This window comes from Saimiri boliviensis, chromosome 8 (genome assembly GCF_048565385.1).
Source record: "Saimiri boliviensis isolate mSaiBol1 chromosome 8, mSaiBol1.pri, whole genome shotgun sequence".
Lineage (NCBI taxonomy): Eukaryota > Metazoa > Chordata > Mammalia > Primates > Cebidae > Saimiri > Saimiri boliviensis.
In genome coordinates this window covers 61,426,756-61,441,584 of record NC_133456.1, presented here as the reverse complement: position 1 = coordinate 61,441,584, position 14,829 = coordinate 61,426,756, and the positions used below count along the sequence as shown (strand labels likewise).

Sequence of the window (14,829 nt, the reverse complement as noted above, 5' to 3'; positions counted from 1 at the left end):
AGTGGCAGAGTGAGACCCTGTCTCAAAAAATAAATAATAAAACTCAGATTTTCATTCAGTATCATAAAGTTTAGTAAAGTTTATTTGAGGTGGAAGCTGCTCTCGACCATATTGTGTCCTGTGGCCTTGGTCAAAAGTCAGACTTGCCCACGGACGTGTGTAATTCAAAATATTCCTCTCACTTTTCTGGGAATTCACCGCATTTCCTACTACCTGTCACTTTGTCCTTGACGATATGTGAGGCAGAAAACAAGTTGTGTAGACCAGGTTGGTTTTCCAGTCAGCTGTTCCTTATTTTTCTCCCATGCTTCTTTGTTATATTAGAGTTCGAATTTACTATTCATGAAACACATTTTAATCAGTGACCATATCAGACAAATGGTAGCTAAGCGTTGGTTAGTATGTTGAAAATAAACATGAGGGCTCTCATTAATGTCGCTGTCTGAATAATTAGTTGAGCATCCAGTCCTGAGCAGCCGTGAAAGCAGACTGGCTTCTCACTGGAACGACAGGCTGACAGCCCCGTCTTGGAGAATGGTCATTAGTGTGCCCCGCCATCAATGTCATGTTACTGTGTCAAATTAGTTAGTGTCCCCTTAGGAGAGAAGCTGGATGTACAAATTATCCTCCCACATCCCTTGGAAACTGTGTTTGCCAAACCTGCGATCCAGTGTGAGCAAATTATTAACATGGCTCATAAATTAACTAGTTTACAGGCTTATAACATTTTACAAGTAGATAATAAAGGGGAGAGAAGTTTTCCAGTTGCTTTGCCTGGATGCGAGGGCTCTGATCTGCCGACTTTTCCTGGAGGAGTCCACAGCTCATGGTTTTTTGTTAAGACGGCAAACACATGGGGTGTCAGAACAAATGTTTGGAAATGTAGAATCTAAAAGGCAGCCAGTGTAAATCCATTGAAAACAATATAATTAACTTCGTTATCTCATTGCCGTGATAAGTCGATGACAATGGTCCTCTTTCTCTTCATGGCAGTTGCTCATTAATGAGTTCACCAATTAAGTTTGAACGATTACAGCCTTTGCCAACTGAAATTATCTTAAAAATATTTTTGATGCATTCTTATCATACTCTTAAGCTTCCTTGCTCAAGAGGGAAAATGCCAACACAGCACATTAAACTCATAGATTCTTAAGCCATGATGTATTTGGCGAACAGTTTCTGCACAGTAGACACCAGATACCTAGAAAACATAGGGTGGACAAATCTGGCTTGGGGTTATCTCATATCTAGAAGAGACACCCACTGGGAACACCATCTCTTAACTCTCTTCTGAGTTCTGGTAGGCAGACAACCCACATTGCTTCCGGAGACAGGTGACTATTCAAATCACAAAACTTCATGTGTCTCCTTTTTAGTTTCAACTTCTCCATCTGAGTAGGTGAAAAACATGTACATTCACAGAGTATCGCCTGAATTTACTCTTGAAAGAGAACACTGCACACAGACGTACACGTACATGCCCCTGATGCTCAGGCTTTCTACCCACTCTATAGTTCTGTTTTTTTTTTTTTCTGTATTAGTGAGAGTCCTTTATGTAATCTTGAGGGCCATATAGATGGCATTATTATCTCAAGGATCTATGCAAAAAAGACCTGGCATGTGAAACCTTCCTACTGACAGCTATTAGCAAAAACTTTCTGAAAGTGCTTGAGGATGAGTTGACTTATCTGTCAGCAACAACTTATTTGGAATTGGATTTGGTAAATATTCTACTAATAACCCAACCAAACTCTGAAAGCTTGCAGTCTCAGCACATGAACAGAGTGACTATTTCCATGAGAAGGCTGTATCACAGTCTTCTTCTGCATTTGAAATGCAACTAAAAAAAAGAGTTACTTGCTAACGGTGGCAAGTAAGATTTTCTGTTTGGCTGGCAGGAGAGAGCTTGTCTGTTTTGTTGGGGGGTGTCTGTGTCCATGGATGTATTTATCGCCTCCTTTCTCTTCTACTGGATGCATTGAGACAGACTAAATGATGAAAACTCATAGCAATATTACCATTTGGACCTATGGATCTTCTTTTTCTCATTTCTCAAAATTTATCTTAAGAAATGAGAAATTGGCCGGGCGTGGTGGCTCAAGCCTGTAATCCCAGCACTTTGGGAGGCCGAGGCGGGTGGATCACGAGGTCGAAATATCGAGACCATCCTGGTCAACATGGTGAAACCCCGTCTCTACTAAAAATACAAAAAATTAGCTGGGCATGGTGGCGCGTGCCTGTAGTCCCAGCTACTCAGGAGGCTGAGGCAAGAGAATTGCTTGAACCCAGGAAGCGGAGGTTGCGGTGAGCCGAGATGGCGCCATTGCACTCCAGCCTGGGTAACCAGAGCGAAACTCTGTCTCAAAAAAAAGAGAAAGAAAGAAAGAAATGAGAAATTATAAGCCAGGCACAGTGGCTTATACCTATAGTCCCAGTACTTTGGGAGGCCAAGGCAGGCGGATCATTGAGGATAAAATTTGAGACCAGCCTGGCCAACATCGTGAAACCTCATCTCTACTAAAAATACAAAAATTAGCCAGGCACAGTGGCAGACACCTGTAATCCCAGCTACTTGGGAGGCCAAGGCAGGAGAAGTGCTTTAACCCTGGAGGTGGAGGTTGCCGTGAGCCAAGATGGTGCCACTGCAGTCCTCCAACCTGGGTGATAGAACGAGACTCTGTCTGAAAAAGAAAGGAGGGAAGGGGGAGGGAGCGGGAGAGGGAAAGAAAGAAATTAGGGCTGGGAGTCATGGCTCACGCCTGTAATTGTAGCACTTTGGAGACTGGGGCAGGAGAATCACTTGAGCTCAGGAGTTTGAGACCAGCCTGCCTACTAAAATTCCAAAATTATTTGGGCATGGTGGGGCATGCCTGTAGTTCTAGCTACTTGGGAGCACTTGAGTCTGGGAAGTTGAGGCTTCAGTGAGCCCTGAATGTGTCACTGCACTGCAGCCTAGGTGACAGAGCAAGATCCTGTCTCAGAATAAAAAAAAAAAAAAGAAAGAGAAAAGAAATTATGGTATGGAAGTTAAAGGAACTAAACTTCCTAAGTGGATGTCAGTGCCTTCAAGAGTGACAGTTTTACCTACGGAACATTTTGCATCTTCCTCCTGTAATTCAGATTGTGAACTAGGTCGAACGCTGATTCTAGAAGGCCAAGGATAAAATGGATGCTTAGATACATGATTATACGCTGAAGGTCAATGTGGTGTGTAAACAGGGGATACCGAGGGCTCGTGTGTCTGTCTTGCTTTTGAAGCATCACATTTTGCCCCTTCACTTAACCTCTTCTTTTCTTTTTGCTTTCAGCTTCCCTCCGTGAGTTGCAGTCCTGTGGCATCATGCATGCTCCCTCCCAGTGACCCCAGGCTTTTTATGGCTGTGAGACACAATAAAACTTCAGGGTAAGTAACAGACACCACTGATGCAGTATACCACCGAAAAATTGCCATCTACCTTTGCAAAAGACCCAGTGGTCGATACAGTAATCCTGCAGAAGATGATGGGCTCTCTAATTATCAGGCCCTGATTCTGAAGCTAGCAGGCATTTGAATGCTGTTACCCCCACCCCACCCCACCCTGCCCCATGATGGCTTTATGGTTTTTATGAACCGGGTTCATAACTTGGATCATATTTGTGGGGAGATGACCTAATGCAGGGATTGGCAAAATTTGTAAAGGACTGGATAATAAATACTGTCATCGTCATGAGCCATACGGTCTCTTTTGCAACTAGCCAACTCTGCCTTTAGAGCACGAAAGTAGCCGTAGATGATACACAAGCAAATGAGTGTCACTGTGCTCCAGTGAGACTTTATTTATGAAAACAGACAGTAAGCCATATTTTGGCCTGAAAGCTATAGTAGGCTGTCCCTTGATTTGATGCATCAAAGAGGGACATTTGACCTGTAAACCTGACACCTCGCTGGGTACCACTCCACCTGACCTTGAGCAAACCATTTGTCTGCGAAAAACAGGAATTAAAAAAAAAATACCTGCCCTTACTACCTTGAAAGATGGTGTTGTAAGGATGAAACAAGATATAATGCATGTGAAAGCACTTTGAAAATGTCGAAACTCCTTATGAATGTGATGATAGGCTCTACAGTCATTCTGGTTCACCTCGTGGAGTATGACTTCTTCACCTTTTTAATCACGTTGGGCTTTCATGAGCGAAATGAGTATGGGGGAAAGCTCTCATATTTTCTGAGTAATGTGGTTTGTCTGTACGTTCCTTCTATTTTACAGTTGATGGACAAGCTGTTGAAATGTCTTTTTTTTTAGTATCAAATATGGATGAAGGGATATGCAGGTAGATTATGGTAGGCAAAAGATCAAATGCCAATGAAGAACGATTAAATTTCCTTTAATCATCAGAATCTGAGAGTGCTGTAAGATCTCACCTTTAATATAGGCCTTAATAAATAATAATGCTTTGGATGCCTACAAGTATGTTTGAATTTCACAAGTCCTGCATGTCAAAACAGAGAGACAGGCTCAGCAAATATGCTTCCCTGGGCTAGCAGTACTAATTAAGGAGGAAAGTCATACTTAAACAAACAGCTTTGGGAATAGAGGGTTAATCAGAATCCCAATTCATGAATTTTCTAGTTTCCCTCAGAGAAAATTGTAGTGTCATCTTTAGATACATTTTCATATTATTATGTTAGTTAAGAATTGTTTTCTAATAAGGAAGATGTAAGTATAAAAATTATTTAATTATTCTCTCTTGTAAAAACGTCTGGGAAGAGCAGTTTGTGCCTTCTGTCTTTCTGCTCTGCTTATTCAGTTGTGTTCCTTCATCTTCAAGGTCACATGGTGGCTGCTGGCTGTCAGGCCATTGCCTCTGCATCCTGAAAGGAGGAGACAAAGAGTAGTTTTCCTGGCTGAGGCAGGCCTTTTCAAAGCACCTTCCCTGCAGCCTTATCCAGTGATGCCTGCTTACATCATATTAGCCACCCCTAACTATAAAGGTATCTGGGAAATGCATCCTTAAACTTTGATGTCCCAGATAAATTCTGGGTTCTAATACTAAGAAAAGGCAAATGCTTACTGAGCAAACATTGTGGTTACTTATACAAAATAATGCTGTCAGTTTTGCTACATGTTTAATTTTTACTTATTTTCAGTGAATGTCTTCTGTTGACTGTGCCTTGTTTGAATTTTACATGTTAGAATTTTAGCCTTTTTAATTCTTAGCAGAGATACAGCTCAGTAAATATTTTAGGACCATAGTATTCTTACTGAAAGTGCCTTGGCAGATCTGAGAAATAAATTTCTTTATTAAGGGAGCTATAAAGCAAAATTTAAACTCTAGAATATGCTAGTCTAGTGGGTCCTCCTGCCCGCAGATGTAAGATTTCAGTAAGGCTTGAGTACTAGTGCGAGGTCTTAGCAACATGCACTCATGCCCAGTTCTGCTCCCCTAGATGTGCAGGGCATGTTGCTGGCAGCTTTGCACTGTCCCTCTGTGCTTATGTAGACTCGAGGGCAGGACAGAACTCTCCACGCTATGTTTCTGAGATTTGTTGCTCCTTGTGTCTCTGCTGAAAGCTTACCCTGGAAGTGGAGTTCACGGGACAAGTAAGCCACTCCCGTCCAAATTTTCTATCCCAAATTGGCCTGCACGTGATTCCTGTGAAAATTTTTATCCTGTAAAATGAATAGAATGAGACTTCCCTCTACTTTGTATTAATAACATATTGTCTGCCTATACCATCCTGTGACGAGTAGTCATAAAACTTAGGGTAATGAATGTATTTGCAGACACTCCCTGGATGCCTGCTGTGGATACAGGATAGCAGCATGGTTAAGAGTGTGTGCTTTGAAGTTAGATCGGCTTAGACTCAGATTCCACCTCTTCCACTTCCTGGCTCAACAACCCTAAGCAAGTTACTTAACCTTTCTGTGCCACGGCCTCCTTATCTGGAAAAGGGGTTAAAAATAGAAGCCAGCTCACTATGAAGAGTTAGAGAGGTGCTGCTTTTAAAGAGCTTAGCACAGATCCTGGTACATCATAAATGCCAGCGTTGTGCTAGGCAGCCCAGTTGATACAGTGGAAATCCCTGTCTCCGACAAGCTTGGACCATCCTGTTGCTGGTTCACTGGTCATTGTTTCACTGATAGATGACACGAGTTTTGCAGTCCGTTGCTCCTCACCTGGTATTGCCTTGTAAATTCAAGTAGAGCCTTGGGTAGTTTTCCCGATGCACATCTTCAAGGACACATGTAGCTGTGTATGCAGCTGGTCTAGCCCTGTTAGCAGAGCTTAGGTCTCTGGGTCCTGTTTTGAGGATTTCCCCTGAGAAGCATGCAGTTCTTTTTTTTATTCCTTTTTTTAACTTAGTCAGAAATGGGCCTGCCTCGCAAGCAGAATTCACTAACTGCTTTCAAGTTGGTATTGCTGATGATAATCTGAAACTGTAGGGTTTCGCTCGTGCAGGCTGATGTGACATGGTATCGATCTTCTGCCACCTCATCCCCTGTCCCTGCCTCTGTGCTGACTGGGCAAAGCAGGTCCTAGTCCCCCACAGATCTTCTTGGGAATGGCCCTCAAAGAACTGTGTCATCTGTGCACAGAAGCTGCCACATAATGGGGGCAAAGATTGTCAGCAGTGCTGCTGGGTGACACAGTTGGAGACTTATACCCAGATTGAAAAACAGTGCCAGCCACGTGACCCTGGCTCTCTCTTGAGTTTTTGAGCCCTGTTAGGTGAGATGGGTAAGAGTCACACCACCTGTAATAACAATTCATTAGCATTCATTAACCTTAATAATTTGTTAACCATTGACACCGTATCACAGAATTGATGGTTTTGAGGGGACAGACGCCAGCCTGTATTAGTACTTACTGAGGGTCTGCCTGACATAGGCTTTGCTTCCATCTTGTTCACTGGGTAGAGACAGTGGCTTGAAGATCTTGCATGTTCAGAAGACTTTTGGAAACTTTGAGCTTTTGATACGGTTTCCAATATTTTATTTAAACCCCATTACTCTTCTCAGATGCCATGAAAAACTTCCTTGCCTCTGAACCACGGGATAACTTCTGTGGCTCCCAGCATTCATTGCTTCTCATCCCTTAGTGTTCAATTCAAAAATCAACTCCTTGAACATGCCTTTGCTGACTACCCATGTGAAAGGGGACATCCCCTTTGTTATTTTTCTTGATCCAAACCTCTTGTTTGTTCCGTATATTACAGCTGTGTCCCTTCATGAATTCACCTGTTTATTAGATATTAAGCAAGAAGGCGGTCTTATTCAGTGTGGCTTCTCCATGGCTAGCAGTGCCTAACCTATGGTAGGTATGCATGTAGTCGGTATTTGTTGAATCAGAGTCTGTTTGGGGATTTCCCTGTGACTTTCTGTATTTTTGTGGTACCTAAGAGGACTGTATCTGGGTGAGGGAGGAAGAGAAGGAACAAACCCTATGCACATCACCTTTATCGTAGGAATAGAATACTGCCCTTGGGTTTTCTGTGGAAAGTTTCCACTATGTACTGCATACACTGCATGTCCTGTCCAGAAGGGGTTATATACAGCATCTTCCCCATGAAGACAGAATTGTTTGCCATTTGGGCCTGCAGCATATTGTGGGTGGTCCAAATTGATTAAGGATGTTAAGATCCAAGCTCAAACCTCAGCACTCTCATCACTGGCTCTTTTTTTTTTTTTTTTTTTTTTGGACAGATTGTTTTCTTTCTCTAGGACTCAGTTTACTTCTTTGAGGCAGGGGTAATAGCATCACCTAGCTCACTGAGCTATTGCAAGCATTCGATTAGATGGTACGTATAAAGTGCTTAGCACAGGGTCTGGAACAGAATAACAGTGCTGTTAATTTAGGAGGATCCACAAAGGCTCCGGGGATCTCCACTGATAAAACTTATCTTGCGCTTTCCTGTAATGTTCATTTTAGAGGTGGCAAAGATGGCATAGAACCTGATTCCTGATTATATTCGTTCATGTTTCATGTACTGAATTAACTTTAAAAAGTACAGAATTAGCAAGCAGTGAGATAGTCTGCTTTATATTTGTTGATGTATTGACTGTTGGATGTCCATGACCTGTCTCAGGTAACACATGCTAGAAACCTCAAGCACTGAGATGGCTCAGTGTCTGGAGCCTGGCCTACATCCCGAAAACCATGGAAATTCAGAGTTTGGGTTGCTGCAGTGTCTGTACGCCATCTTGCTGGGGCTATGTTTTGCCTTTAAGTTAATCAGAGCTGGTTTGATCTCCTGCCTTGCAATAGAGGGCATCCTAAATTTCTGGTAAATTCTCTTTTCTTTTTAAAAAAATGTACACGTGATACTTCTGTCCTGAAAATTCGCATAACTTCTCTTTTGATAGAAAACCAAGTCTATATAGTCTGAAAGGAGTTAGATCTAAATATCTTTCGTTGTTAACACTGACTTCTTCCACCTGCTTGAAGAAGATGATCTATTATTTTTGCTATATTGTTGTACCATGTCAGTGGTTGACATGTGTTGTTCATTGTGAATTTGTTAGGTAAAAGCTGAAGCAGAGAGAGGGACCTGTCTCACTCTGTATCACAGGACTTTTTGGTGGAAAAGAATGAAATCTGTCAAATCATATACTCTTATTTACATGACTTATGGAGCGACTAGAGTTATCTAGGAAATTAAAATCGCTGTTTTTTATTAATTCATAACGTGTACTCTTGCAACCTAAAAATAAAAGGATGTGATTAATATATAGTTTACGGCATCAAACGTGGTTACTAATACCCTTTTAGGAAAGGAAAAGATGAAATCCAGTGAATATCAGTCCAAGTGTAAGTGATTAAATAAAAAAAAAAACAAAACATTGGTTAGACTCATGATAACCCTCAGAGAGGCTAACACCCAGATTTTTTTGCATCTCTAAAAATATATAACACCCCTCTCTCCAAATATCATTTCAGAAACTAAAATAATAATTCATGACAGGGGAAACAGATCTGTGTAATTTGAGACTTGACCAGGCAGTTTACGTGGGATGCTTGAGGGCCTAGATCAGCCCTCGTGCTGCCCTCTTCTCAATACCCTGGTGCCTGAGAATCAACGGGAAATATTAGGAGCTTTTTGAGGGTTTTTTTTCTTCAGTGTTTTGGAATTTTGCTGCATCGTCTGAGTCCGGTTTGGTTCAACAGTCTCTCGGTGCCAGGTGACTCTGGTTAAGATGTACTGGGGCTGAATTTCTCAACAGCTTTGCTAGTGGATCAGTCAACGTTTTACCCTGGGTATTCCAATCAAGAGGGCCTGTGTCTTGTCTTTGTCCACATCTGTCCCCAGTCATTCATTAATGGTGACACAGAATAGTCTCCTACTCCTGATCCACTTCCTAAACATGGCAGTTTCTTTGGGATTCTACTCCTAGAGTAATTGGTGCTTAGACCTTCTTAGGTGTATCTAAATGTATGTACCTAGAAAAACTTCCATGTCATGCTATTACCAATACTCTGCATACTTAAGGAGGGAGAGGTGGAAGGAGAATTTTCTAAACTCATGAAAAATCTAATCCTGAAAAATCTCAATAAAAAGTAGTTAAGAGAAACACTCTAGCTTGTGAAAGGTGTATTGTATAAAGAGCTACCTTTACTGGGGATTTACTGTGTGCCAGACATGATTCTAAGCCCTTGATATTTATTAACTCACAATAACTCTGTGAAGTAATCCCCATTCTAAAAATTAATTTTACAGATGAGGAAACTGAAGAATAGTGAGTTACATGATTCACCCAGACCGCTCTACTTATATGGAGCAAAGCTAGGATTTGAAACTAGGAACTCCTTCCCCTTGTACCCTGGCTTTTTGTTTTGTTTTGTTTTGGTTTGTTTGGTTTTTTTGTTTTTGAGATGGAGTCTCACTCTGTCACCCAGGCTGGAGTTGGAGTGCAGTAGTGTGATCTTGGCTGTCAACTCCAGCCCGAGCGACAGAGTTAAACTCCATCTCAAAAACCAAAACCAAAACAAAACAAAACAAAAAAAACGGGTACGACGGGAAGGAGTTGCTAGTTTCAAATCCTGGCTTTGCTCCATAGAGGTAGAGGGTTCTGGATGAGTCATGTAACTCACTATTCTTCAGTTTCTTCACCTGTAAAATATATATTATATACATATATAATATATAATATATATATTATATATTATATATAAAAATTTTTTTTTGAGATAGAGTCTTGCTCTGTCACTCAGGCTGGAGTTGCAGTATAGTGGTGTGATCTTGGCTCACTGCAGCCTCCTCCTCCTGGTTTCAAACAATTCTGCCTCAGCCTCCCGAGTAGCTAGGAATACAGGCGTGCACTACCATGCCTGTATGTTTTTTGTATTTTAGTAGAGATGGGGTTTCACCCTGTTGGCCAGGATAGTCTCGAACTCCTGACCTTGTGATCCACCCACCTCTGCCTCCCAAAGTACTGGGATTACAGGCGTGAGCCACTATGCCTAATTTTTGTATTTTTAGCAGAGAGGGGGTTTTGCCATGTTGGCCAGCCTGGTCTCTAACTCCCGACTTCAGGTGGTCCACCCACCTCAGCCTCCCAAAATGCTGGGATTACAGGTGTAAGCCACCACCCCTGGCTCTACCCTGGTTCTTAGTCACTATGCCGTGCAGACTTCCTCGTGCCCACATATTCTTGGGGTATTGACTTGCAGACATTGTTTTGTTTTCACACAAATTTTTCGCTCTGGGACTGCATGTCAAGCCTTTATACCTCAATGCTATGTAATAGGCCCTGCTTGATCTTACTAGACTTCTGAAAATGCTTTCTTTTTGCTAATACAAGAGCTATGGGAAATAAAAGTGTGTCCCAATTTGATTAGGAACAAGGACAACCACTTAATTGCCATTCTTCTATCTTCAGTTGGATGTGCCTGTTAAGACATTTTCTCTAGATCTTTGAGTCATTTTTCTCTGGGACATTATTCTAATTAACCTCATCTCTGTAGCCCTTATTTTACTTCATATTAGCCTCTGACCACCTAATAATTGATTCGTTCTGCTCAGTCACCTGTGTGAAAAAGTGTGGCAAGCGAGAGGGTCTCCCTCCCCAAGCTTCAGTCCTGTACCTGGGCATTTTCCCAGCAAGCAGGTTCAGAATGTTCTTTTAGTTCTTAGCAGCTTTCTCCTGGAAAGCTTTTTATTTACCGGGGTGAAGATCTGGGGTACTTAAAGGTATCACTGCCTAACAGAGTAGAATACCTTCACTTACTTAGTCAGTAGCATTATAGGTTCATAAGCTGTATGCCAAGGACTTTGACCTTCAAATATTGGTAAAATATTAGGCTCGAGGAAAAATTTATAAATGCCAGTTACAAGGGACCACAAATAACCAATTTTTCTTTTAAGAGGTTTGAAGTATTCATATTGCCTTGTTAACACAAAGAGCAGACAGCCCACTTCTCATGTGTTGTTGGTGTCTTAAAATACTGAGCTCACCATATTTTAGGTCTTTTTGGTTCTGAGTGACCAGCTTAGGCATAAAGGGGAATTAAGTGGCTCCCAATGTTGAAAAGTCGGATTGTGGAACCAGCTCCAGAGACATCTGAAGCAGGAGGTTCAGGTCATGCCACTGAGTCTTGGTGGCGATCTCCTGGCTGTGCTGTGCTCCCTGTTGGATTTGTTCACAGAGGCGTTTCCTCGGTTGTAGCAGGATAACCTTTCATGAGTCTGTTTTTGTAGCAACTCCAGCAGAAAAGATCTTTTCTTGAGAGTTGTAGCAGCTGTCACAGAATCTGGATCTTCCTGCATCAGTGATTGGTCTGGTGTGTGCCACATGCCTTTTGTTGAAATACTGGCTGGAGCTGGAGCAGGAGTACATTGGGGCAGGTGGGAGGTCCTGCTTGCCTTAGGTCATGTGCCCATCTCTAATGCCATGGACGGCCTTTGACCTACACAAAACATTGGAAAGTAGGTGGAAAGAGGGCTGGTTTCAGAAGAAGGGGACATAATTCTGGGAAAGTGAACAATGTTTATGTACACATCAGGTACTATACTTGCTGTACAGCAAATACATAGAATTACAGGGCGAAGGAAACTTTAAATATCATATGGTTCATCTAACCCACAACTAAATGTCATCTATGAGAGTTTTCCCAGAAAGTTGTCTGCCGAAGGCTTGACATCTCCAGTGGCATTTGGGCTGTGCCTCAGAAATGCTACCAGGGCTTTGTTCTTGAGGAGTCTAGAGTTCATTCATTGCCTCTCTGCCTTCTATTCATTCTTCTCTCCAACCGTCCACCTACCATCTGCCACGGTTTGTGGTCCTAAGGCAAGACGCTTGATTTTTTTTTTTTTTTTTTTTTGAGATATAGTCTCACTCTGTCACCCATGCTGGAGTGCCATGGCTCAATCTCAGCTCATTGCAACTTCTACCCCCCAGGTCAAGCGATTCTTCTGCCTCAGCCTCCTGAGTAGCTGAAGTTACAGGCGCATGCCACCATGCCCGGCTAATTTTTGTATTTTTAATAGAGATGGGATTTCATCTTATTGGCCAGGCTAGTCTCAAACTCCTGACCTCATGATCCACCCACCTCGGCCTCCCAAAGTGCTAGGATTGCAGGCATGAGCCACCCACCGCACCCAGCCAAGCTGCTTGATTTTAACATACTTATATGTGCAAGGTAGACAGAAAAGTCAATCATAATATGGTGATAGAGAAGCTACAAGAATACTGTCGGATTGTGCATTTTGACTGGGGAGGCGGTTGGAGAACGGAGATTGGAGGGCCTCGTAGCAGGAATGGTGCCAGACTAGGGTCTTAGGGAATGAATAGCAGTTGCCAGGTAGCCAAGAGGAAGATGGTCTTGTTAGTGGACTTAGTAGGATTAAACCCTGTGTTACATCGAGACTTGCTTTTGAATGACCCAGGAAAATGGGCTTATAAAATAACATAGTGCAGTCAAAATGCCCATGTCTTTTAGGTCATATAGAAAGTGAAAGTGGTGGGAATAATACCCTGATGATGAAAGATTTTTGTACAGGTGAGCCATATGACATCTTCCAAGCCACCCCCATCTCCTAGCTGTTAGTAAATAGGTAATAAGTGAATGGATGAAACCTCCTTGGAAAAAATTTTGGTGAGTTAAATTACAGAATTTTAACAATCACTGCCCTAAGCTTTGTGCAGTGGCAGTATCATAGCCAGTGAGGTTTTTCCAAGGCGCAATTATTGCTAATTGAAAACTTTTTCCAATACCCCACCATGACGACTTGCAATACGGTCGGCACTGGCAATTTTTGATAGTCTCTACGGAGACTGATTTTTAAAATAATAATAATAATAATAATAATAATAAAAGTTTTAAAAAAAACAATCACTTCCCTAAGAATTTTGAAAGGATCAGGTATTATTTGTTTATTCATACATTCTTGGGGGCAACAGAATATTTTCAACCTCAGTTTTCTCATCTGGTACCTGAAGATAAAAATAGTACCTCCTGAAGAGTTAGAAATATAGAGACTAACCCTCTGGAGCATGTGAAATACCAAATATGTTTCTGTTAGTAAGCCCTCTGTCGATATTACTTGTTATCAAAAGGTATCTGTGATTTTGTACGTCATTGGTTGTCAGAGGCCTAAAAATTAGTTATGTCCATTTAGCTAGTTGATACAAATGTTTTTCCATGTGCCCTAGATGGAATTTTTTTTTTATTTTTGCATGTTACTTATACCTTAAAATTAAAGATACTAAAGATGATGAGAGATTTATCAAAAAAACTTGAATTCCACATGCTTTTAATGCTTCCCTGAATTAATATATTTTCATGTCCATCATATTTTCTCCTTGGCCCACAATTCATCCCATATTTGGATCTTGGCAAATGATGACTTGGTTAATTAGGCAGTCTGTTAACTCTGATTACTAAGTTATAACAGATCAGTGTAGAAGCATCACTGTGCAATTTGGATTAAAAGTCTCTTCATTTTATCAAAACAGATTTACATTTATGGGTAACTATGTTTAAGTGCATTATGTTAAAATGCCGCATTTCGTAAGGAAAATTTAAAAAGGATAAAAATTATTTCCTCCTACTAAGTTATTTTTTTATTATGACATTCATCACATTATCTTTCACTAGGAATACACATAAAAGCTTGGGATTTTCTTTTAAGGCTTGGAAATTATACCTGATTTAATACCTTTATTATACAAATATGATGGATACGTTGCATTTTTTTAAGCATAAGCTAGTGTAGTGGTACATGGTTATATTCCGATTCTGACCACAGTGGCCTCTGATGTTGCAGTTACTTATAGACATGAATCTTGACTGGGTTGGGGCGGAATTAGTGGGCCATAGTAGGCTGGCTTTGTTTTGTAGCTGAAGGCATTGACCGTTATTAAATAGGCGGGGCCTCTGTAGTCCCATCTCTTGTCTAATGGTTCATCATCTCTTAAGCGAAGTTGGGGTATCAAAAACTTGCTGTTTCCTCCATGTTCATCTCTGCCTACCTTCTTTCCTTTCTTAGCACATAACAGCATTGTGGAAGGCAAACAAACAAATCAACACAGAGTGACTTGCCAGATGTGGTGAACCCTAAAACCTGTGTTAATTACCCCTCAAGATTCTGTCAAGTATCAATAACATTCAGATGATCACACCTCCCCCTTTACTCCTTCCTCTGATTGACACACATGCCCATGTGTACATACGCTTATCCACACACGTATGTACGTGCACGTGCACACAAAAACACACTCTGAACACAGCAACTAGCACCTGTTAGGTGTTTAATAGGTATTTGTTGAAGACTAGTGAGTGGAAAAGGTGAAAGACGAACAGCCTCCCACTCCCAAGCTTCCAAGCTGCTCTTAGCCTGGTCCAACATTT

General features: G+C 41.5%; 1 protein-coding gene and 1 non-coding gene across 3 annotated transcripts in view; both read left to right on the top strand.

Moving 5' to 3' along the window:
* The window catches only part of FOXP1 (forkhead box P1), a 432,878-nt gene that overhangs the window by 15,102 nt on the left and 402,947 nt on the right, over positions 1 to 14,829 (top strand). For both annotated transcript variants that reach the window (XM_074404548.1, XM_010350106.3), the window contains exon 2: positions 3,309 to 3,403. The gene's annotated coding sequence lies outside the window, so the exon portion shown is untranslated. The remainder of the gene's footprint in view (positions 1 to 3,308; positions 3,404 to 14,829) is intronic.
* Positions 13,113 to 13,253, top strand: LOC120367303 (U4 spliceosomal RNA). The gene has a single exon (XR_005581709.1). It is a non-coding gene; the product is annotated as a U4 spliceosomal RNA (small nuclear RNA).